Here is a 23,931-nt window from a genome sequence, read left to right on the forward strand (position 1 = left end):
TGATTAAAAAACACTATAATAATCAAGTAAAGAAGAGCTAACTACAAGTACATCAAGTTAAGTAAAAGAACATCACAAGCAGTTATCAAAGTAAGAGAAATCATCTCATCTAGCTGCCCCTACATTTCTCAACATGTCGCTCGACGAGATTATTCCAACAGAACTTTAAGTTCTGTTCACCGGCACCTGCCAACTGACATACACTTGTCGAGCCTTAGAAAAAAAAACTAAGTATGGCTCCTCTGCACTCCACCTGCATACGACTCAGCTCTGTTAAAGTTCTTAACACAGAATTATATGAAGACTGATATATACTCGTGAATGGCCCCATCTCTGATTACAGGGATTAATACAAGCATGGAACGTGATCCAAATCCCCTGCAACATCTAAAATAATACAAGTATATGCGTTCAAGAAATGGAAACACATATTGCAGAAGTACTAGTTCACAAGGTTTATTTGGAAATCCACTCCACCATACTCTTTGTTCTTTTATTAATTCAAGCAAATGATAAATAATACATCATAGATCACTCCAGATCCATGAGAATAGGATTGAATTGACCATTCTTAGCATAATAGAACAAATTATAACAGTACACTATTTTTAATGGATTAAATGGCAATCAAAACCAATTCCTATCCTAACAATCCACTCATTGAGGAACCAACTACTCTAGTAAAAAAAATTGACCTCTTGGTCAATCAGATTTTATGGATGCCCCTGCATCACACCCAATTCTATTCATTGCAACAAATTCATTCCAATTCATTATGCTAGTCACACCACTGAGTTATATACTTGATTCACTTTTACAATACTTATATATCAGCATTAATATATAAGTTGTCAACACACAAACCACATATAGCAAGCAAGGCAAGCACTAATCGATGTACCTCATTTGAACATAGATGTATTCAGTATCTGGACGCACAGTTTCATCCTCCAATTGCTTCAACTCAGTGCAAACGCTATTTCATCAGTTGCTCTGGTTATGCGATGCTATTTATTATTCAATGTGCATAGATATTTTGTCTCTCCATCACTCTATTACTCAACGCATAATCTGGATTGTTTAATTGTGTACTGGAGTATGCATTCAGTCATCACACACACAGAAAATCGGACTTAAGCTCTAATTAGTGCTTAGGCTTATGAAAAACTCCCACAGGAACTGCTTCGGAAATCATCCACAGTTTTGTTCAGAATAGGGCACAGATCTGTGTTAAATTTTCAAGCAAATTTGATCGATAATGGCTTAGAATTTTGTCCATGCAGATGATCTAAAGTAGGCCTTAGTGTGGGTCAAGCCTTAGTGTGGGCCAAAAGGTCTTCACAAAAAATGGAGTGTATATCAGAGAAACCAAACCTTGAACCTCCAATGAACAGAGTCTCACATTGCCACCCAAGTCCACAGGTATTCTGCCTCTAATCAACTTGCTAAGCACAAACAAAAACCTCAAAAAATATCTATAACAACTTCATAAATACTTTAGTTGTCCCTCAGGATGGATTGCCCATGAGAGCCAAAAGACTTCAGAAATTTGCCTTGAATTATTTGCTCAGAAAACTGCATGTTGGTCTCTGTTTAAGACCGAATTGGGGGCCTCAAGGTATGCGCATCTTCTCCAGGAGTGTCCTCAGAAAAATGTCTGAATATGCCCATAAACCACTTCATATAATGAACTCAAATCTGCTTAGAAGGAAGGTCGAATTGTTGGAAAATGCAAAGTGGCAATTATTAATTCCAATTTTCCTTAACCTTAATACTTGTTTGTGAACTTTATTATTCTTCTTGTGTTTCTTTATTAGATCTTCTTCATCAAACAAATATCAAGAGCAAAATAATAAAGACAGTGGACATAGAAGTTAGGCTCCAAGCCAAGGGCAAAACCCCTCCAAGGGGAAAACCCAGAAACTCTTCTCTTCTTATAGAATCTGCTTCAAATGAGACAACAAAGACCCAAACCCTAGACCAAGTCCTCCTCCAAGTACCAAGTCAGTCCTTCTAGGAGAATCAGCTTCTAGCTGCAACTTCGACCACAACTATAGTTCTGCAATTTCGGCTTTGTCAATGCTACAAAAACCCTAATCCAACTTCTTGAAGAGTCCTTCCTTGAGCAAGACAGACCCTCCCAAGGTCAACAAGGTCAATATAGAGTATTCTCTCTTCTAGCACCTTGATACTGCAACTCGCTCTCCTACAATTCGGACTTGCAGTTTCAACCTCCTTTTGTAGCTATAGAAACCCTAGAACTTCGCATGTATGAGAGAGATAGAGCCCAAAAACAAGTTTTGCTTTGAGTTCTTGGATTCCTCTTGCCTTCTAGACCTTCGCTCCTTCCTTGCTTCTTCTTGCCTTAGATCGAACCTTTTATTGGAAGGTTGAACTTGTTGATGAGTGAGTGCCAAATGAGGTTGAACTGCTCCTTTATGTAGCCTTCTCAAGGGGTCGAATTCCCTCCTTTAGGCCGACTTGAAGCTTTTAGGGTCGACTTGTACTTTGGAGGTTTCCAGGACTTTCTAGACTCAAAATAAATTCTTTTACAAGATATATTTTGCCAAAAAGTGTCTTATTAACATGATGTTGACTCTCTTGACTCGTGGCAATAAATCCTATGACCTAACAAACCAAAGAAGCATGAAGAACATTCTTTTACTTAGAAGACCATCAATAAACAGCATGAAACCCATGCTTTACAATAATAACATTTTCTTTTCTTTGTTATATAAGATACATATTGAAATGAGTACAACAACAATTATGAAGACCAAAACTAGTTACATTTCCAACACGAATGTCCTCAGAATATGATCAAATCTTCACCGAAATTTTTGTTGGAGACAACCTCAGAGATGTCCTCAAAATTCACTCATCTTGCCTCAAATCAGTTTAGGATGAAGGTCGATTGGTCTCAGGAAATGATCAGACCCTCAACAAAGAACCACAACAAAAGATGTAAAATTTAGCCCAGAAATTTTCCTTCAGACTTGGCCTCTCTTCAAGCTTGGCATGACTCCTCTAAGCCACAGACAAATCTCAGAGATATGTGTGAGAGTTCATTGGTTAGAGGGGCAAACAACCTCCCTTTTATAGAGGCAAAAAGACTTCTAGGGGGCAAGCCGACTTGACAATAGGAGAGAGCCGACTTGATCACTTGGAGGGAAAAATCAAATTTGAATTTTAAACAATAAAATCTTTGGGAGCCAAAAACCCCAACAACATCAGGGCCAAATTTAATTCAATTTGATAAGTTATCCTTGATAAAATCTTTTTTTGATTTTGACTAGGATAGGCCCATTTTAATTTAATTTCCTTGAAGAAACAAAATTTGCTTGTAGCATCTTCTTTGGGGCTTCTTGACCAAAAAATGGGGCACAAACTTTGAACAGCCATATCTCCTCAACCATGAGGAGTTATGTGGCGTGTGTTGAAATTTGGTACCGGAGGACAGGTGGTTCCCTTAGGCTTTGATCTTTGGCCTAGGGAAAAGTGTCCAAAAGAATTTAATTTTTCTCCTAAAGTGACTTTATAATTTTATAAAGTTAAATCTAATTTAAAAGTGACTTTAAGTGATAAAGTTACTAAGTCTAATTTTAAAGTGACTTTTATAAAGTCAATGAAAAATTAGAAAGGAAAAGTGACTTTGGAAATAAATGACTAAGTGGGTCTTTATTAAAGTGGGGTGAATTAAAAAATAAAAAGTGAGATTTAAATGAGCATTTAATCTCAGCCTTAGATCTCAATCTATTTCAGCCATTGGATTTAGGGATCACCCAAAAGTCACTTGGATCACCCAAAAGTCACTTGGGGTTAGATTAAAGGAGGAAAAGGTCATTAATTCTTTCATGAGCAGATTGAGAGGAGAGCAAGAGAGCAAGGGAGATTTCTGGACAGTGAGCTGCGGAGTTTCAGCAGCGGAGTTTCAGCAGAGCGGAGTTTCAGCAGCAGAGTTTCAGCAGGGCGGAGTTTCAGCAAGTCTGTACAGCGGAGTTTCAGCAGGGCGGAGTTTCAGCAAGGCTGAGTTTCAGCAAGGCTGAGATAAGTTGTAAAAGTTTGCTTGTTGATTTTTGCTGAATATTTCTTTTACTGTAAAAAGGCATTTTCCAGAAATAAAGAAGAGCTCTCAAACTGGTTTTCCCCAAGAGTTGTAGGGGGTTTTTCCAGGGTCACATTGACCAAAAATCTCAGTGTTTAAATGTGTTTTAATGGCTGTTTATTACTGCTGATTTTTATTTCTGCAATTTCCAGCATTCTGTAAAATTTTCAGAATTTGTGTTTTCAGCAAATTTATTTTTTCCAGCTTGTTAAATTATGGTTATGGGAAAGGGCATTTAACTATATGGGAGAATAAGGAGAAACTAAAAACAGGGGTGGAAAATGAGAAATTTCTACAGCGTGCCACCTACCGTTGGAATCAGCATGACGAGGAGAATCAAATGAATATGGTCTTGCAATCAAAATTATTGTCCTTTACATCTTTTTTCCTCAACAAGTGTGGGGCATCTAGGGCTTCCCTTCCACGCTTTCAAGGCTTCTTGTCAATTGGAGCTTCCAATCAATGCAAACTAGATGAATATTAAGAGCATTCAAGGAACAACGTTGGCATCAATGACAACACCATTCAACACTTTGCATATTAAACCCCACTTTTAGGGTTGATGTCATCTTTTATTTGTTATTTTAGACAAACTCTATTAAAAACACTAGATCCTTCATATTTAATTGAAAGTCTTAGTCATTTGTTGATTTATCATTTTAAGGCTTTTTCTTTTGGTTGCTATATGACATCGCATGCCCTATCATTTAAAATCTACAAAACCTTAACTTATAACAGCTCTATAATTCATCTAAGTGGTCCAAGGATATAGTGTATGAACTTTGATAAAGATTACATTAGCCCTCTAGGCTCTCCCGTTATTGTCTCCTGATTATCAGACCTCATCGATCACCATGAGCCATTCTTAATGAATATTCTTTTTGGCTACGTCACCTAGTTCTGTTCGTGTTTGAGTTCGGTAAGCTTGAAATTCAACAAAAGTTTGGCAATAAAAATTTTGGGAATAAAATTCGGTATTAGATTTGACATACAACAAAATTTAGAAATTAAAAAACATTTATAATTAAACTCAAACCCAACCTTGAAATTGGAATTGCATAGTGTAGTATCCTGAATCTACCACGAATCTCAAAACCTAGCCACGAAGCACATCACAGTTTGAATCAAACATCAAAGATTTGAAACCCAACTCTGCCTTCAATATCTAGTTCAGTATTCAACAGTCAACCACAACGCACTTCTCGATAATCGACCATAGTGCAAATACAACTCAAATCATAGTTTCAAACCCCAACTCGACCTTTTGCTATCCAATTAGACGGTCAACTAGTTGGTAGTAACCGCCACAAGCATAGGTGCAGTGTGTTTAAAATTGTAAGCTCACCTTGGGAGCTTGTAAGAATTGGTTGAAGGCATAATTTTGGGGGCATGGAGGTGACCCACAAGATGTCAATGGGACTTGATGACATAGATTCAAGCTTGGTGGCGATGATGTTTTCATCGTCATGTATGGATTTGAGTTCGCTTTGAAGTTCAACAAACTCAAACGAATAAGTTTGGTTTTGAATGAAATTCGGCAAATTTCAAACTTATAGGTCAAAATTTGTCGAACCTAATGACTTAGCTTTTGGGTGATCCTCTTATCAAACCCTCCCTTCTAGTTGAATTTGGTCAATAACTCAAACTTATTAAAGGAAGGCTAGGCTAAGGGAAATGAGACATCTTTGAGCACAAGATAGCGAGATAGTGAGGATCTCAGTGATTGGGCAGAGAAAGACATTCATCCAAGTGTGCAGATTCCAGAGGAAGATAACAAGGAGCAGCAAGGGAGAAGGATCCAATAGCCAGCAAGATCGAAAGACAGGTTTTAAGGATTTTTATCAACTAGAAAAATTCTAGGTTGTGCTATCTGTAAGTCTAGGGAATTCAATTTCCTAGGAAGGGAAGCCCTTGTATGTTGTAAAAACTAATGTTAATGGACAGCTGATTTTAAGGGTGTAATTTTATGAGTGCATGTATATGAGATTGGTGTTATTTTGCTTCCGTTTTTTATATTTTATTTACCGATTAAAAATTCCAATAGTGCTTTTATTCAATAAATCTGCACTTAATAATTTTACAGCAAATGATTGTTGGGTAATAAATTGCCAATAGACGGGGTTAGTAAGATTTAACACATGCCTAATACTTCCAACCATGACCATCCTAAAACAATGTCATTGAAGTTTAGATCTAATCTCAACCGTCGATCACTTTGGAAATTATGGGTGAATTCGGTCAATAACTCAAACTTCTAAAAGAAAGGCTAGGCTAAGGGAAATGACACATCTTTGAGCACAAGAGATAGTGAGGATCTCAATGATTGGGTAGAGAAAGACATTAATCCAAGTGTGCAGATTCCAGAGGAAGATAACAAGGAGCAACAAAGGAAAAGGATCCAACAGTCAGCAAGATCGAAAGACAGGTTTTGAGGATTTTTATCAACTAGAAAAATTCTAGGTTGTGTTCTCTGTAATTCTCCTCAAATGGGATTTCAATTTCCTACGAAGGGAATGTTGATAAATCTATAGGGCAATGATTAGAGTGATTTCTCTTTACTTGATAACTGTTTGTGATGTCTTTTTTACTCATCTTACTTATTAGCTTCTTTTATTATTATTATAATGTTTTTGTATCATCAAACAGCTACCAAAACAAGAAGAACAAGAACACAGAATATAGGTTGCAAGCCAGGGTCCAAACCTCTCCACTTGAGAGGAAAACCTGCAGATCTCTTCTCTTCCTTATAGATTCTTCAATTGACAAATTCCAAGACCTTTAGACCAAGACCAATACCCTCCATGACTAAGTCCCACCTTTTCGGATGATGTGCTTTCCTTGTTTAAGTTAAACCCAGTCAAATCTCTTCCAGTAGCACAATTTCGACCTCCAACTGCAAAATTTCGGCCTCCATTGCAGACCTGAAATCCCCCCCCCCTCCCGCAGTTGCTACTACCACACGTGTGAGCCTCGTTTAGCCTTCCAAGGCTTCCTCAGACCTTCGCCTGGCTTTCTCTGACTTCTAGAGCTTGAGGATGACCTTTGGTGACCTTCACTTGACCTTCTTGTCTTCTTTTCTCTAAGATTGAACTTGTAGATGAAAACCCTAGATTTGTTGCAAAAGCCCTAGTCCTCCTTCGCACGTGTGAGAGAGAAATAGCCCAAACAAATGTCTTCTTCGTCCTCTTCCTTCTTCGTTGCCTTATTGTTCTTCCTTCTTCGCTAGAATGACTGATGGATGCATGTGTCTCAAGGAGATCGAATTTCCTCCTATATTAATATATAGGCTCTTCAAGGCAGACGTGGCTCTTCCTTTTAGGCCGACTTAATCTTGAAGGGTATTTTGACAATTTTAATGACAAAAAATAATTTTCTTTACAAGTTACAATGTGCCCGGAGGGGTCTTCAACTTATGACAATGACTCTTTTGACTTCTTGATGTAGGACAAACCCTAGAAGCACTCAATGGGTGCTTGACCTATAAAATAAATGACCTTGAGCATGAAACCCATGCTCCAAAAGTAATAATAATAATTTTCTTTCATTTTACAATTTACAAGAGTCAAAAGTACATTTCATATTTGTGAAGGCCGAACCTAGTTACACATTTTTCAACGCTCCCTCTTAACTAGGGAGGTATTCATAAATGGTACATGGACATTCTCAATCTGAAGAGATCTTATAAGAAGAATCGGATTGGTAACCCATCTGTTTAGCATCATATCAACTAGCATTGTCACATAGGAAGGCCTTGACTAACAGCTCTATCTCTCCACAAGATCAAAACACAATGCTGGCGAAACCAATGATTTATAGACACCACCATCATTGTCTCTCAAGGTACATACTCCACTCAGGTGTTCACAGGGTATGGCCTTCTTTGGACTATTCTCATCATGGATATCTAGTCCTCAAAGAATATCAGTCCACGACTACTCTTATCTTAGATGCCCTACCTCATCCTCAAAGAGTATCGAATGCCAAATGCTTACCCAATCCTCCATTCTGTCTTCCTAAGTGAAGACAAGAATGATGTGCCTCTCTCTCCTTCCTCTCAACTAGGGAGGATACATCAGCCAAACCAAGCTTGTCTCTCAAATACACAAGCTTCTTGTTAGGAAGAGATTTCGTCAATATGTTAGCTACCTGCTCATCGATGGAGATATACTGTAGTTGCAACACACCTCTTGTACTAGCTTTGCAATGTACTGATACTTGTTGTTGATATGCTTTGTCTTTCCATGAAACATTGGGTCTTCAAACAATTGAATATAACTGGTATTATCACAATGTATCATTGTAGGGTCCATTGGTCCTTCAAGATAGGTCGAATAGTAGCTTCTCTAACCAAACTGCTTCTCTGCTTACTTCATAGACTATAATATACTCAACCTCAGCACTACTCAAAGTAATTTTATCTTGCTTTCTGCTCATCCATGAGATCATGGAGGATCCCAAACTGAAACATCCTCCTGTAGTGCTCCTTCCATCTTGTTCATTGCCTCCCCAGTCGGAATTTGTATATCCCATCGAGTGGACATCATTCCTCATATCATATTTTAGGCAGTAGTGGATGGTTCCTCGCAGATGTCTCAGTGTATGTTTCGCTGCTATCCAATGATCATGCTTCGCCTCCACTTGGAATTGACTGAGAACATTTACTGCAAAACATATGTTTGGTAGAGTATTCACCAAGTATATCAGCGAACCAATCAGTTGCCTATACCTTGAAGGATCCACAGGGCTTGATGCGGAACTCCTTAGTCTTTTCAGGTTTGTGATCATTGGGGTTGTCATTGGTTTGCAATCCATCATGTCAACCTCTTCAACATCTTGATCACATACTTTCCTTGACCTAGATAGATCTCATCAAGTCCTTGCTAGACTTCCAGTCCCAAATAGTAGTGCATTAGCCCTAGATCCTTCATGTCAAATTCTGTTGTTAGTTGCTTCTTGCATTCTTCAATTCAACCTTCTACACCTGTCAAGAGAAGATCATCTACATACAAAAGAATGATTATCGGTTCTCCCTTCACAACCTTAATATAAAGGTTCGAATCAGCAGAACTATTTGTGAAGCCTAATCTCTGTAGGTATGCATCCATCCTAGCATACCATGCCCTTGGTGCTTGCTTGAGGCCATATAATGCCTTCTTCAATTTGCAAACATATGCCTTTCTATCTTTAACTTCAAATCCCAAGGGTTGTTCTATATAGACTTCCTCATCAATTGTGCCATTCAGGAATGCGGTCTTGACATCCATTTGCTGGATGTTCCATAACATCGATGCTGCCAAAAAGACCAACGAGCGTATAGTTGTATGTTGATTTTTGTAGCATCGGATGTGCTCTAGTCTCGAGATTTTGCAGAGAGGCTAAGACACATGCATTCTCCAAGACCCAGAAATCGTTTGGGAAAATTCCACCTAGAGATGGTTTAATTAAAATAATTAATCATTTTTAATGTATTCTTAAGTCTAAACTTAGGAAATGTGATTAATTAAAGGGTATTAATTAAATATAGTGTGAATCTTCTAGATAAAGACGAGGATCAACTCCCAGTTAATCTTAGCCCTTGATTATGTTTTAATCTTGGTCGTTGGTGCTCCAACGAGAGATTATAAGAAGGAGCTTGATGGGCACTTGGAGAACACATCAAGATAGTGAGATCTAGAGATCGAATTTCTCAAGAGTAGCAGCGCTGAGTTGCTGGAGAGAGATCAAGTGATCTTCTTGCAGTGAGGGGCAGGGATAGTAGACCAGAGGGGATTTTTCCAGTTCTAGAGAGTGCAAGGCAGAGAAGGCAACGAGAGGTTCAGAGAGGCAGTGTAGTGCTTCAGAGGGAGTCTGTAATTTTGCTGGGAGCAGTTGAGATCTAGTGCCGGAAGCCGGGGTGTGAGACCGGAGGGCCAAAGAGTCAAGTTTCGACCAGCAAATCAATCAGCTAAAAGGTTGACACAGCTCCTAGACGCTGTGACGCAAAGGCAGTGTGAGCCCATGCAGAGATTGCGCAGACGCAGCGTGGGGCTAGCCATCCAAGGCCTGGATCAGAGTCAGATCGACAGTGACAATGTGAGAATATTTCACACTACCTCTTTGCCAATTCATTCTCTATATCAGATTGCCAGTTTGGGCATCTAAAGATTTGTACTCATAAACTAATACATAATAATAAAACCCTCAGTTGTTGCACCGGTTTTCCCAAGTTGGGTTTTTCCGGAGACATTGATCCAAAAATAACGGTGTACTATTGTGTGTGTGCATCTATTCTTCCAGTGTTTTTATTTCTTCTGCAGTATTTATTTTGTGAAGGCTGTAGTGTATATGTTTTGATATTTGTCGTAGAGAACTGCAAATAATTTGTTCAATTAATTTAACAAATAGAAGAAATATTATCAGTTGTTGCAGTAGGATTCAAGGTTTTCGAATTTTCACATGGTATAAGAGCACAGATAGCAAGTCGGAGAGCTCAGCGCAGAAGGAAGGAGGCAGTTCAAAACTATGCCTAGGCAGCAGTTCGAAACCCCCAAGGGCAGTGTATTTCCATGGCCAAAAGGGCCAGCATTTCGTGGAAAATTTTTCTCCAAGTGAGTCAACAGAGAATAAAATTTTCTAGATCGAAGAGTACCAGAGGTAGAGGGAGTAGCAGTAGTTTCCTTGCAGCGCAAATCTTCCGCTGGGACGCAAATTTTGCAACAGTTTGCTAGTGCAAATAGCGTCACGAGGAAGGAAGAGCACACACTGAGGAAATTATTTCCTCAGGGGACTTCTAGCTAAGAAGTTCAAATTTTCCTAGCAGAGCAACAATAGTTATGTGCGGGATTTCTCGCTCCAGAAGGGAGTGCAAATAGCTAGGCAGCAGCTGCGCAGAGGAGAAGAGGAGGAATTTGACATTTTCAGAGAGATGGCATCAGCTAGGTTGAGAGATCAAGATCAATTGGATAGAGCCTCCAACTATGTGATCTGGAAGGCTAGAATTTCCTGTCTTCTAGATGAGCATGATCTCAAGACTTATATTGATAGTGTGGTAGTTGAACCCGCAGATGCAGATCCACCCAAGAAATACAAGGAGATGGCGAAAGCTAAGAGGTTGATTCTCAATAGGGTTCGAGATCACGTGGTATCTCACATAGTTGGCAAAGATACTGCCCGGCAGATGTGGGAAGCACTAGCTACATTGTACGAAGGATCTTCCGAGCAGTGGAAGATGTATCTTGAGGAGAAGCTGAGATGCACGAGGATGCAAAAAGGGGAGCGTATAGACCCCTTCCTTACTAGGTTTCAAGATTTTCGGGATCAGCTAGCTTCAGTAGGGACAACGCCGCAACCTACAGAGTTTGTATGATTATCTCTGAATAGTGTTTTCGAAGATTGGCAAGTTTTCGTCCAAAGTATCCGAGGCAAAGAAAAACTTCCAGATTGGGAACATGTGTGGGATGATCTACAACAGGAGGAGATGAGGCAAGATCTGGTGAAGAGCACCATCAGTGGTGTCAGCAGCAACAATGGGACAAAGCAAGTAAAGGAGGAGGAAGATGTGGCCCTCACATCTAAGGGGCAGCAGGAGCAGCACAGGAGGAAGAAGGACATTTCAAAGATCAAGTGCTTCAGGTGGGGTAAGCTTGGCACTACAACACTCAATGTCCTCTCAGAAAGAAGGACAAGGAGGAGAAGCAGGATCAGCAGGCTGCATCCACTAAGATCGACAGTTTATCCTCCAGACTGGAGGAAGAGTTTGCCATGATCACCGAGTTACCTCCAGGGGTGAGCTGGGGTGATTTGGAATTGTAGCCCCAAAGAACTACAGGATGGGAAAGATTCTTGAGGAGGTCCACCTCATGAATCAATACCTTGCTACGAGAGCCCATACTATGTAGTAGTAGGATGGAGCAATGGCAGTTGGTGCATTCAGGTGCCAGAGTGATAGATGCAGTAGTTAGTAGCAATCAGAGACTGAGCAGCGCACAGCAGAGTTGGAAGCAGTGCAGTTGGCATAGAGTAGAGTCAGCAGCAACGCAGATTCTAGCAACAGTAAGGACTAGGGTGACAAATGCATCATATTGACCACAGTTAGTTCATTGTTTTGGATGTTTGTCTGTTGTAGTTGTTGCAGTTGTTTCAGTTGCAGCAGCAGCAGATGGAGAGGGTTGCAATGTTGGCAGCAGTTCAGCAGGGCCAACAGCAGCACGGATGCAGCAGTCAAAGTTACACGGTAGTTGGTGGGCAGTGGGGCCAGACATCAACAGCACAGCAGGAGATGGTGCAGGGACAGAGTGATGCTTCAATGGGTTGCAACACTAGAGCACATTCCTCGCTAATAGGGAGTGTTGATTTCTGTAGCATCAGATGTGCTCTAGTCTCAAGATTTTGCAGAGAGGCTAAGACACATGCATTCTCCAAGACCCAAAAATCGTTTGGGAAAATTCCGCCTAGAGATATTTAATTAAAATAATTAATCATTTTCAATGTATTCTTAAGTGTAAACTTAGGAAATGTCATTAATTAAAGGGTATTAATTAAATTTAGTGTGAATCTTCTAGATAAAGACGAGGATCAACTCCCAGTTAATCTTAGCCCTTGATTATGTTTTAATCTTGGTTGTTGGTGCTCCAACGAGAGATTATAAGAAGGAGCTTGATGGGCACTTGGAGAACACACCGAGATAGTGAGATCTAGAGATCGAATTTCTCAAGAGTAGCAGCGCTAAGTTGCCAGAGAGAGATCGAGTGATCTTCTTGCAGTGAGGGGCAGGGATAGTAGACCGGAGGGGATTTTTCCAGTTCCGAAGAGTGCAAGGCAGAGAAGGCAATGAGAGGTTCAGAGAGGCAGCGCAATGCTTCAGAGGGAGTCTGTAATTTTGCTGGGAGCAGTCGAAATCTAGTGCCGGAAGCCAGGGTGTGAGACTGGAGGGCCAGAGAGTCAAGTTCCAACCAGTAAATCAATCAGCTAGAAGGGTGACGTAGCTCCTAGACGCTGTGACGCAAAGGCAGCGTGAGCCCACGCAGAGGCAACGTGGGGCTAGCCATCCAGAGCCTGGATCAGAGTCGGATCGCCAGTGACAGTGTGAGAATATTTCTCACTACCTCTTTGCCAGTTTATTCTCTGTATCAAATTGCCAATTTGGGCATCTAAAGATTTGTACTCATAAACTACTACATAATAATAAAACCCTCAGCTACTACACCAGTTTTCCCAGGTTGGGTTTTTCCGGAGACATTGATCTAAAAATAACGATGTATTATTGTGAGTGTGCATCTATTCTTCCTATGTTTTTATTTCTTCCGCAGTATTTATTTTGTGAAGGTTGTAGTGTATATGTTTCGATATTTGTCGTAGAAAACTGCAAATAATTTGTTCGGTTAATTTAACAAATAGAAGAAATATTATCAATTGTTGCAGTAAGATTCAGGGTTTCCGAATTTTCACATTGCATACCTTGCTATCGAAGCAAATGTCTCTTCATAGTCAATGCCTTCTTGTTGAGAGAAGCCCCTAGCTTGTTAATACTTCCATCTGCTGCATGTTTGATCTAATAGATCCATTTGGAAGTTATCACAAATTTGTTTTCGTGCCTAGGTACGATCTCCCAAACTCCATTCTTCATTATAGATTGATATTCTTCATTCATGGCATCCTTCCATTCTTGACGATTGACAGACTCTTCAAATGTGGATGGCTCTACTTCTATTAGTTTTGTCATGTAGGCTACATACCCAGAATATCGTTTGGGATTCTTGCTTTCCCTTAATGTGCCTTGAGCTACTCCATGACCCTCTGCATCAAGTAGTGTAGACTTCAACCAATTAGGTCTCTTTCTTGATTCAGGGATGACCACAAGTTGAATAGGTTCACTGGGACCTTCATCTTCATGATTAGATTCTTCTTCTTCCCTAGTGACTTCTTCTTCAGTGTAGACTTCAACCAATTAGGTCTCTTTCTTGATTCAGGGATGACCATAGGTTGAATAGCTTCACTGGGACCTTCATCTTCACGATTAGTTTCTTCTTCTTCCTGGTGACATCTTCAAATACTGGAAGTCCTTCATCATCAGAGTCCATAGGAAGTTCCTCTAATTTCTTGAATGCAATACTTTCATCAAATATAACATCTCGACTGACTTCTATACGGTGTCCTTCCTTTATGTAGATCCTATAGGCCTTAGAAGAGTTACTGTAGCCAACAAATGTTCCTCTCATGCCTGAAGGGTCCAGCTTCTTTCTTTTGTCCTTCGGTATATGAATATATACAAGACAACCAAAGATTCGAAGGGGATCCATAGTTGATTTCTTCCCAGTGAATACTTCTTCAGGAGTTCTATTATCTAGCGACGTATGGGGACTTCGAGTTTGAATGTATACAATTGTCTTTGTGGCTTCTCCCCACAGAACTTTTGGTAGATCTTGATCATGCAACATTGCTTTTACACTTTCTTCAGTGGATCAGTTCTTTTGTTCTACAACTCCATTTCGTTCAAGATTATATGGGACTATCAACTCCCTCTTAATCCCAGAATCCTTACAGAAAGCTATGAGTTCCTTGGATGTATACTCTCGTCCATTATCAGATCTTAGTATCTTGATTCTTCTTTCTATAAGGTTCCCTACTTCAGCTTTGAATTCTTGAAATTTGGTAAATACTTCATCCTTATATTTCATTAAGTAAACCCAAGTTTTCCTTGAATGATCATCTATAAATGTGACATAACATAGATGACCTCCAAGTGATTTAGAAGTCATAGGGCCACAAACATTGGAATGAATAAGAACCAAGTTTCTTTTGACCATGAAGCACTGCTTCCAAATGGTCTCTTGGTGTTCTTACCCAATGCACATCCTGTGAAAAATTCTGAATCTACACATCAGAAACCCCTACTACAATAACTAGTTTAACATCTCCTACTTGTTCTATGCATTAACAAGTTATTTAATTACATAAATATCGATGTAAAACACTATTGCAACCTACTCATACATACAGATCATGCACTGAAATACACTAAGACAATCACATAAGGGACACCGTTATTTTTGGGCAATCGTCGCTGGAAAACCCAATTCGGGAAAATCGGCGCAGTAGACAGAGGGTTTGTATTATTAAGCAAATTCTTGAATACAACTAGGGTACAAGATATGGCTCACCCAACAGACAAAAATCCTGGCAGAAGTACCTCTCTCCGGAGACAAATATTCCGGAAAATTCAGCAAATGGATGATCAAACCCCACAGATCACCTGGTTGTTCCCAGTGTTGGGTTAATGGCTGCTCCAAGCTTTGCACTGGAACTCCATCACCCCCTCTAGGAGCTATGTCACCCCTACAGTGAGCCTCCCTTGCTCAGAAAGTCGATTTGTTGAACTACTCCCTCTCTGCCCCACAAAATCTCCGCAACGCTGCCTCTAAGGGCCTACGTCAAACCCTGCAGCTTCTAAGTCACCTACGTTAGCCCCTACGACCTCTGTGTCACCCTCAATAGGACTACGTTGTCTCTCCAAGTGTTGCTCTGCCTCTCTGCTATGTATTCTTCGGCCTCAGACTGAAGTTCCCTTGCCAAACTGCCCCTCACTGCAACTCAGATCACTAGCTCAATTTTCTCAGCAAACCTCACCCCAGAAAAATCAAACTCTTTGATCAATTCGGTGTATCTCCAATTGACCCTCAAGCCTCCTCTTATACTTTTCCTGTTGATGAATCAACGACCGTGATCTAATCTCTAATCAACGGCTAAGATTAACACAGCTTGATCCTCATCACTTAGAACCTTCTCACCCATATTTTTATTAATACACATTAATATTTTTAGTTTCCTAAGTTTAGACTTAGGAACTCATTAAAAATATTCATTATTTTAATAACTCCTCATCCAAGTGGAATTTCTCCAAACAATTCCTAGGTTCTAGAGATCTCATGTGTTCTAGCCCCTCCACAAAATTTCAGAGCTAGAGCACATCCAATGCTACCCAAAATCAACACTCCCTCTTAGTGAGGAATGTGCTCTAGTAACACTTCTCAACATAAGTACTACGCTGATCCACTGCATCGATCCTTTGTGCTGTTGATGCTTGGCCTGCTGCCCTTCATCCACTGCACCACTGCTTCCTGTACTGTTGCCCATGACTCTGCCACTGCCACTACTACATCCGTAATGCTCCCTCTCAAAATGTTGCATCATGTTGCCCATAGCACTGCCACTGCTAACTATTGCACTGCAACTCAGATACTGAGAAGTAACTGAAACTTCACCTAGGCACTGACATGCTGGTCAGTCTAGATGCCTCGTGATGCTGAAGCTACCTCTGCTACTAATTTGAGTTGACCCTCTGCTGCTACTGTGCTACTGCAAACTACTATGTGCCTCTCCCACTGCTACAACATCCACTGCTTTGCCTCAGACTTTGGCACTCTAGCAATGCCATTGTCACTCCATCACACCTCGCTCCAACCGACACCCATAATTTTGCTACTGTCGTTAAGGACTCCCGTAGCCATATGTGATCCAAGAGTTTGGGCACCTCAAGGATCTTGCTCCACATGTAGTCCTCTCGACTACAACTCCATATCGCCCCACCTCTTCTCCAGAGGTGCATGACCACTCATGGCACAATCATCATCCTCGACATCCTTGTCTGCCTTTGCTGGAGCAGCCTTTGAGTCAGAAGCCTACCCCTTGCGTTTCTTCCCGGGGCACTGAGTGGCATAATGTTCCAGCTCCCCTCAGTTGAAGCATCTGACCTTGGTGATGTCCTTCTTCTTCCTCTTCTGCTGCCCTTGTTGTCTTGCTGATATGAGAGTTGCATCGTCCTCCTCCTCCTTGACTCGGGCTCCCTTGCCACTACTTCCTGCCTTGGTCAAGCTCCTGAGCTCTTCTTGTCGAAGAGCTACCCACATTTCCTCCCAACTGGGGAGAGTCGCTTTGCCCAAGATACTTTGGACAAATGTCTCCCAGTCCTCGGTGACTGCATTCAGGGCAGTCCTGACCATGAACTTTGGATCTAGTGTAGACCCCAGGGGAGTCAACTGGTTGTGAATCCCTTGCAACCTGAGAAGGAAGGGATCTATCTCCTCTCCTTTCTGCATTTGGTACTATCTCAGCTGATTTTCTAATAGCATCTTCCATTGCATGGAGAGGCCCTAGTACAAGGTAGTCAAGGTCTCCCAAATCTCCCTTGATGTTTCCTTCTCAGCAACGTGTGGTACTACACGATCTTTGACCCCATCTAGGATCATGCACTTTGCCTTTGCCTGGGCGTCCTCGTACTTCTTTGCTGCATCAGCATCAATCAGAACAGCAACCACTTTCAAGGCATAGTCCTTGATGCAATGTTTATCTAGGATTGCTAGGATCCTGGCCTTCCAGATGACAAAATTAGAAGCTTTGTCCAATCTGTCTTGGTCCCTCAACCCATTCATTGCCATCTCTGCTCAAAAATAGAATTTGTTCTCTTCTCCCTCTCATGCAGTCAATCTAGCAAGACTTGGATCTGGATTCCTTAGGCACAAGAAACCCTCTAAGGAACAGCTCCTCTCTAGACTCCCTTTCAGTCTTGATTTCCCTCTCAGAAATCCTCCGGCCAACTGTCGAATCGCTCCTCTCCAATCCTCCTTTGCTGCTGCAACCCAGATCTAGATTTCTTGGCTAGAAATCTGTCAAGGCAGTGATTCCCTCTACCTTGGTTCAGTCTCCTTAGACACTATTCTGCACCAACAGAAACAGCGTCCCACCAGCTCCTCAAACCGAAAATTTGCTCAGCTTCCTTAGCCCCGGCAACTTGAAGAATTTGAGCCCTTCAATCTCTACGCAACCACTACGTGGGTTGGGCCAACTCCTCCTGGCCAACTGTGTCAATCCTTTCTGGCTTAGAAAGACGACGTGGTTCTACGTGAGCCTAATCTACCCCCCTCTGCCTTTGCGTTGGCCTTGACAGTTGACGCAGCTACTGTGTGGGCTCCTCCCAACTACTATGTCACCTCCACCTGGCTTAGAGTGCTGACACAGGCACTACATGAGCCTCTGTGTCACATTCTTTGCACTGCGTCACTCCTTCTGCGTCTTTGGCTCTAGAACAACATTGTCACTCAGGATAGCTGCTTTTCTGCTGCAAATTCTCCGGATTTCTTGGCTGGTGTCTTCATTCACCTATGATCTACAATCGCTCTAATACCATGTGAAAATTTCTAAATCTACACATCAGAAACCCTACTACAATTATTGGTTTAACGTCTCCTACTTGTTTTTTGCATTAACAAGATATTTAATTACATAAATATCGATGTAAAACACTATTGCAGCCTACACATACGTACAGATTTATGAACTGAAATACACTGAGACAATCACACAAGGGGCACTATTATTTTTGGACAATCGTCCCCAAAAAAAACCTATTCGGGAAAATCGGTGCAGCATATAGAGGGTTTGTATTATCAAGCAGATTCTTGAATACAACTAGAGTCCCAGATATGGCTCACCCAACAGAGAAAAATCCTGGCAGAAGTACCTCTATCTAGAGAAAAATATTCGGCAAATTTAGCAACTAGATGATCAAACCCCACAGATGACCTGGTTATTCCCAGTGCTGGGCAGCAATGGCTACTCCAAGCTCTGCGCTGGAACTGCATCACCTCCTCTAGAAGCTACGTCACCCCTACAGTGAGCCTCCCTTGCTCAGAAAGTTGATTTGCTGAACTACTCCCTCTCTACCCCACAGAATCTCCCCAACGCTGCCTCTAAGGGCCTATGTCAACCCCTGCAGCTTTTGTGTCGCCTGCGTCTGCCCCTATGGCCTCTGCGTCACCCTCTCTGGGACTGCGTTGTCTCTCCAGGTGCTGCTTTGCCTCTCTGCTATGTATTCTTCGGCCTCAAACCGAAGTTCCCTAGCCAAACTGCCCTCGCTGCAACTCAGATCACTAGCTCGATTTTCTCAGCAAACCTCGCCCCAGAAAAATCGAACTTTTTTATCAATTCGATGTATCTCCAATTGACCCTCAAGCCTCCTCTTATACTTTTCCTGTTGATGAATCAACGGCCGTGATCTAATCTCTAATCAACAGCTAAGATTAAAACAGCTTGATCCTCGTCACTTAGAACCTTCTCACCCATATTTTTATTAATACACATTAATATTTTTATTTTCCTAAGTTTAGACTTAGGAACTCATTAAAAATATTAATTATTTTAATAACTCCTCATCCGGGTGGAATTTCTCCAAACGATTTCTGGGTTCTGGAGATCTCATGTGTTCTAGCCCCTCCACAAAATTTTGAAGCTACAGCACATCCGATGCTACCCAAAATCAACACATCCCTCGCATACTCCTTTGTGATCTTCTTTCAGTTCAGGGATTCCATCTACTATAGAACTTAGAGTTGGAAGGATTTTGAAACGGAGATGACCAAATCTTCTATGCCAGAGTTCACATGGGCTGATTTCAATGTGAACCAAAGCTTGAGCAAGAGGAGATATCAACCTGTAAAGCCTTCCTTCATGAATACCAATTACTCTAGCAATTTCTATGCTTGAGTTCTTACTCCATACTACAACTCCATTCTCTAGTTCTATTGAGGTTGATCCATTTCCTCACACAGGATAGCTCTTATGATCTCCAAGTTCTACAGACTAAGAAGACTTTCCTTTTGATAGTGTCTTCAATTGCTTGTGATGACCTGTCATATGCCTTGATGCTCCATTGTTGGTTACCCAAATGCTTTCATCTTGAGATGTGTCTATGAGTGCTGAGAAGAGTCGTTCGTCTTTTGTCTCGATCACTTCCTTCTTTAGAGTAAATAGGAGATTCCACACTTCTTTGATGCCTTCCTTGAGATGGCTTGCTACCTTTGAACAATTCTTGAGAAACTTCTTCAATGTAGTAGAGATCTTCATAATACCCTTAACCAACTTTAGCTCTGGTATCGTGTTGAGAAATCTATAGGGAAAATGATTAGAGTGATTTCTCTTTACTTGATCATTGCTTGTGATGTCTTTTTACTTATCTTACTTATTAGCTTCTCTTATTATTATTATGCTTCTGTATCATCAAACAGTGACCAAAACAAGAAGAACAAGAACACAGAATATAGGCTGCCAGCCAAGTCCAAAACCTCTCCACTTGAGAGGAAAACCCACAAATCTCTTCTCTTCCTTATAGATTCTTCAATTGACGAATTCCAAGACCTTTAGACCAAGACCAAGTCCCACCTTTCCGAATGACGTGCTTTCCTTGTCTAAGTCAAACCTAGTCAAATCTCTTCCTATAGCACAATTTCAACCTCTACCTACAGAATTTCGGCCTCCAGTGCAGACCTGAAATTTTCGGCCCTCGCAACAGTTGTTGTTGTCATACGTGTGAGCCTTGTTTAGCCTTCCAAGGCTTCCTCAGACCTGTGCTTGGATTTCTCTGACTTCTAGAGCTTGAGGATGACCTTTGGTGACCTTTGCTTCACCTTCTTGTCTTCTTTTCTCTAAGATTGAACTTGTAGATGAAAAATCCTAGATCTGTTGCAAAAACCCTAGTCCTCATTTGCACGTGTGAAAGAGAAATAGCCCAAATAAAAGTCTTCTTCATCCTCTTCCTTCTGCGTTGCCTTCTTCTTCTTCCTTCTTCACTAGAATGAGTGATGAATGAATGTGCCTCAAGGAGGTCGAGTTTCCTCCTATATATAGGCTCTTCAAGGTGGATGTGGCTCTTCCTTTTAGGCCGACTTGGTCTTGTAGGGTATCTTGACACGTTTTATGACAAAAATAATTTTATTTACAAGTTACAATGTGCCCGAAGGGGTCTTCAACTTATGACAATGACTCTTTTGACTTCTTGACCTAGGACAAACCCTAGAAGCACTCAATGGGTGCTTGACCTATAAAATAAAAGACCTTGAGCATGAAACCCATGCTCCAAAAATAATAATAATAATTTTCTTTCATTTTACAATTTACAAGAATCAAAAGTACATTTCATATTTATGAAGACCGAACCTAGTTACACATTTTTCAACAGGGAAGCCCTTGTATGTTGTAAAAACTAATTTTAATGGACAGTTGATTTTAAGGGTAGAATTTTTGGGGTGCATGTATATGAGATTGGTGTTATTTTGCTTCCGTTGTTTTATAATTTATTTACTGATTAAAAATTCCAATAATACTTTTATTCAATAAATCTGCAATTAATAAATCTACAGCAAATGATTTGTTGGGTAATAAATTGCCAATAGCCGGGGTTCGTAAAATTTAGCACATGCCTGATACTTCCAACCATGACCATCCTAAAATAAGTTCAATGTTTTTGCACATAGAATACACTTGGAAGTTGAATCTAGGCACATAATCAGCAATGGAAAATTCCATAATTTTTTATGTCATATTTCTTTTCATTAAAAGGTGGCAATTTGATTATTTGGGATTCAAAATTTTGTATTTGATTCAGCTACTCAACATTGATGTAATTATCACTTTCTTCCAGGATAATAGCTATGAGAACAGATTTGCCTTCATTGTTACCTTTTACCTCTAATTAAGAGGAAACACTTAGCATGAAACTCGTAGGACTAAATATTTATCCTTTTTCTATTCCATAACATATTTTTTTCTACCCTATCCACTTGATAAACTTACTAGTAAGGATGATCACAAAAAAAATTACTTTTATTTCAGTCTTCCATGATTTCTCATAATGATGTAATGAATATTACAATTTCCCAATATAATATTCAGTATGTGTACTGTGGCATCTCAAAAGACTTCCATGGGTCTTCTTTTTTCTATATTGTATATTAATTTAAATGCATCCTTTTGAAGAAATTTATTTCTTCATTTGACTTTCACACAAGCATGTTTTCTCCTTTTTCTCTCCTGGTTTAGACTAACCACATGGAAACAATGAAGGGAACCATTACCGTCACAGTATTTCTTCACAGTAGTCAATTAATGAGCTGTGACAATTTGGGAAGGATGGGGATTATTGATTTTATTAATACATGTACTTCTATTATTTTCCTAATTTTGCCTACAGCTGCAATTATTTTTGTTTTTCTTTCTAAATTTAGTAATCTCCTTTTTTAAACTTTTCTATTAAAGAGTTGGGCCTGTTACCGCATAATCTAGCAGCCTAGTTTGAAGCCTCACTGAGCAACCTAGGTCATAGGGCAACAGAGATCAAGCACCTTAGTGGCCTCTCTCCTACTGTTTTGAGGTCACATGTTATCCCCACAAGGGAGGCTTCCTTGGCAAGGCTTAGAGGATAGATGACCTAGGGTTACTAAGGTAAATGATTCTCTAAGGATTTTGCTAACAATATCACCAAGAAAGATCTTCAATAAAGGAAGGCTCAAATGTGATAGGAGCTTAACGGTTATGGAAGAAGGTACTAGATAAGAGCTTAACGGTTATGGAAGAAGGTACTAGCAAAGCCTTTGAGGCCAAGATACGATTTACAAATGTTCAAATACATATCAAGCAACCCCAAAAAACTAAGAAAAGGTTTGTTATAAATTAGGGTTTCAATGATGGAAAGATTTACAGCATGCAAACCATATAACAGCCAACAAATAGACTACAAAGGGTAATATCAACAAAGGCTTGAAGGCTATTAAAGAGGTAAAGAAGGGATAGGCCAACAAGAAGTTTTAATAGCTGAAAATGCACAAAACCGCAGCATAAACCTATGATGTCAGCCCTACATTTGAAGGTAAAACATACAATAAATAATGGATTTTGCTTTTAAAACATTAATAAATGTAATCCCTACCTAAAGGACAAGAGAATATAGGTATAAAGGGCTATCAAATGCAAATCCTAACCAAACCCTTGTTGGAAAATGTAACTAGATTCGGTCTTCATTAAATGTAATTGAGTCATCTTGTAATGTACTTGTCAAAAGAATAAAGAAAATAATTTTTATTATTATTATTATGATTTATTAAAGCATGGGTTTCATGCTTGGGTCATCATGTTTTAGGTCAAAGTCCCCAATGAGGACTTCTAGGATTTATTCTGAGTCAATAGAGTCACTGTACTTTTAAAGAGACCCGTCTTGGGCTTTTGAATCATGTAAAAAGGTTAAGTATTGAGTCAAATATGAATTTTGTTGTCTCCACACCAAGTCGGCCTCAAAGGAGGCTATTCAACCTCACCAAAGGGCTATAAATGAAGCCATTCAAATTCCATTTGAAGCACACTCTCTCACAAGCAAGTTTGATATCTCTTGAAGCTGGAAGAAGTGCGAAATAGAAGAAGAAGGAGAAGGAAGTGCAAGTTTGGTCTAGGAGAAGGAGAAAGGAAAAATTGAATCTTTGGTGCAACTATCTCTCTCTCTCTCATGCCCTAGTTTGGAAGATCGAAGCTCTCTTGTTGATCTCGTAGCCAACTGTCGTATGATGTCATAGCCAGTTGTCGTGTTGATGTTGTAGCTAGTGGCCGTACGATGTTGCCACCTCAAGAAGTTGTATTAGACCAAGATCGAAGGTTCTGAGTGAAGATTGAAGTCTCTAAGGCAAGGTCGAAGTTGTTGGGTCGAAGAAAGTGTTGCCACTGCTGCTGCTGCTGCTAGGTCAAGAAGGATCATCTGCAAGTAAGGAAGAAGGTGACTTGGTGTGGAGGAAAGTTTGTGTCAAGGTCAAGAGTCTTGGAATATCTCCGGAAAACTATTGAAGGAAGAATTACTGACTGGGTTTTCCCCTAGAGAGGGGTTTTTCCCTGGCTGTGAGCCTACATCTGGTGTCCATTATTTTATGTGTTATTGCTTTGGTAATTGCTTGATGAACTAAAAGAAAGAAGATATAAAGAAACATAATAACAAATCAAGAACATCACAAGTAATTATCAAGAATAAGAAAATAATT

General features: G+C 40.3%; 1 protein-coding gene across 4 annotated transcripts in view; it reads right to left on the bottom strand.

The window, feature by feature from the left end:
* The window catches only part of LOC149184854 (uncharacterized), a 172,605-nt gene that overhangs the window by 112,616 nt on the left and 36,058 nt on the right, over positions 1–23,931 (bottom strand). The window lies entirely within an intron of this gene.

Source organism: Pinus tabuliformis, chromosome 3_2 (assembly GCF_031772625.1).
Source record: "Pinus tabuliformis cultivar Carrire ecotype Pingquan chromosome 3_2, CPIR1, whole genome shotgun sequence".
Taxonomy (NCBI): Eukaryota; Viridiplantae; Streptophyta; class Pinopsida; order Pinales; family Pinaceae; genus Pinus; species Pinus tabuliformis.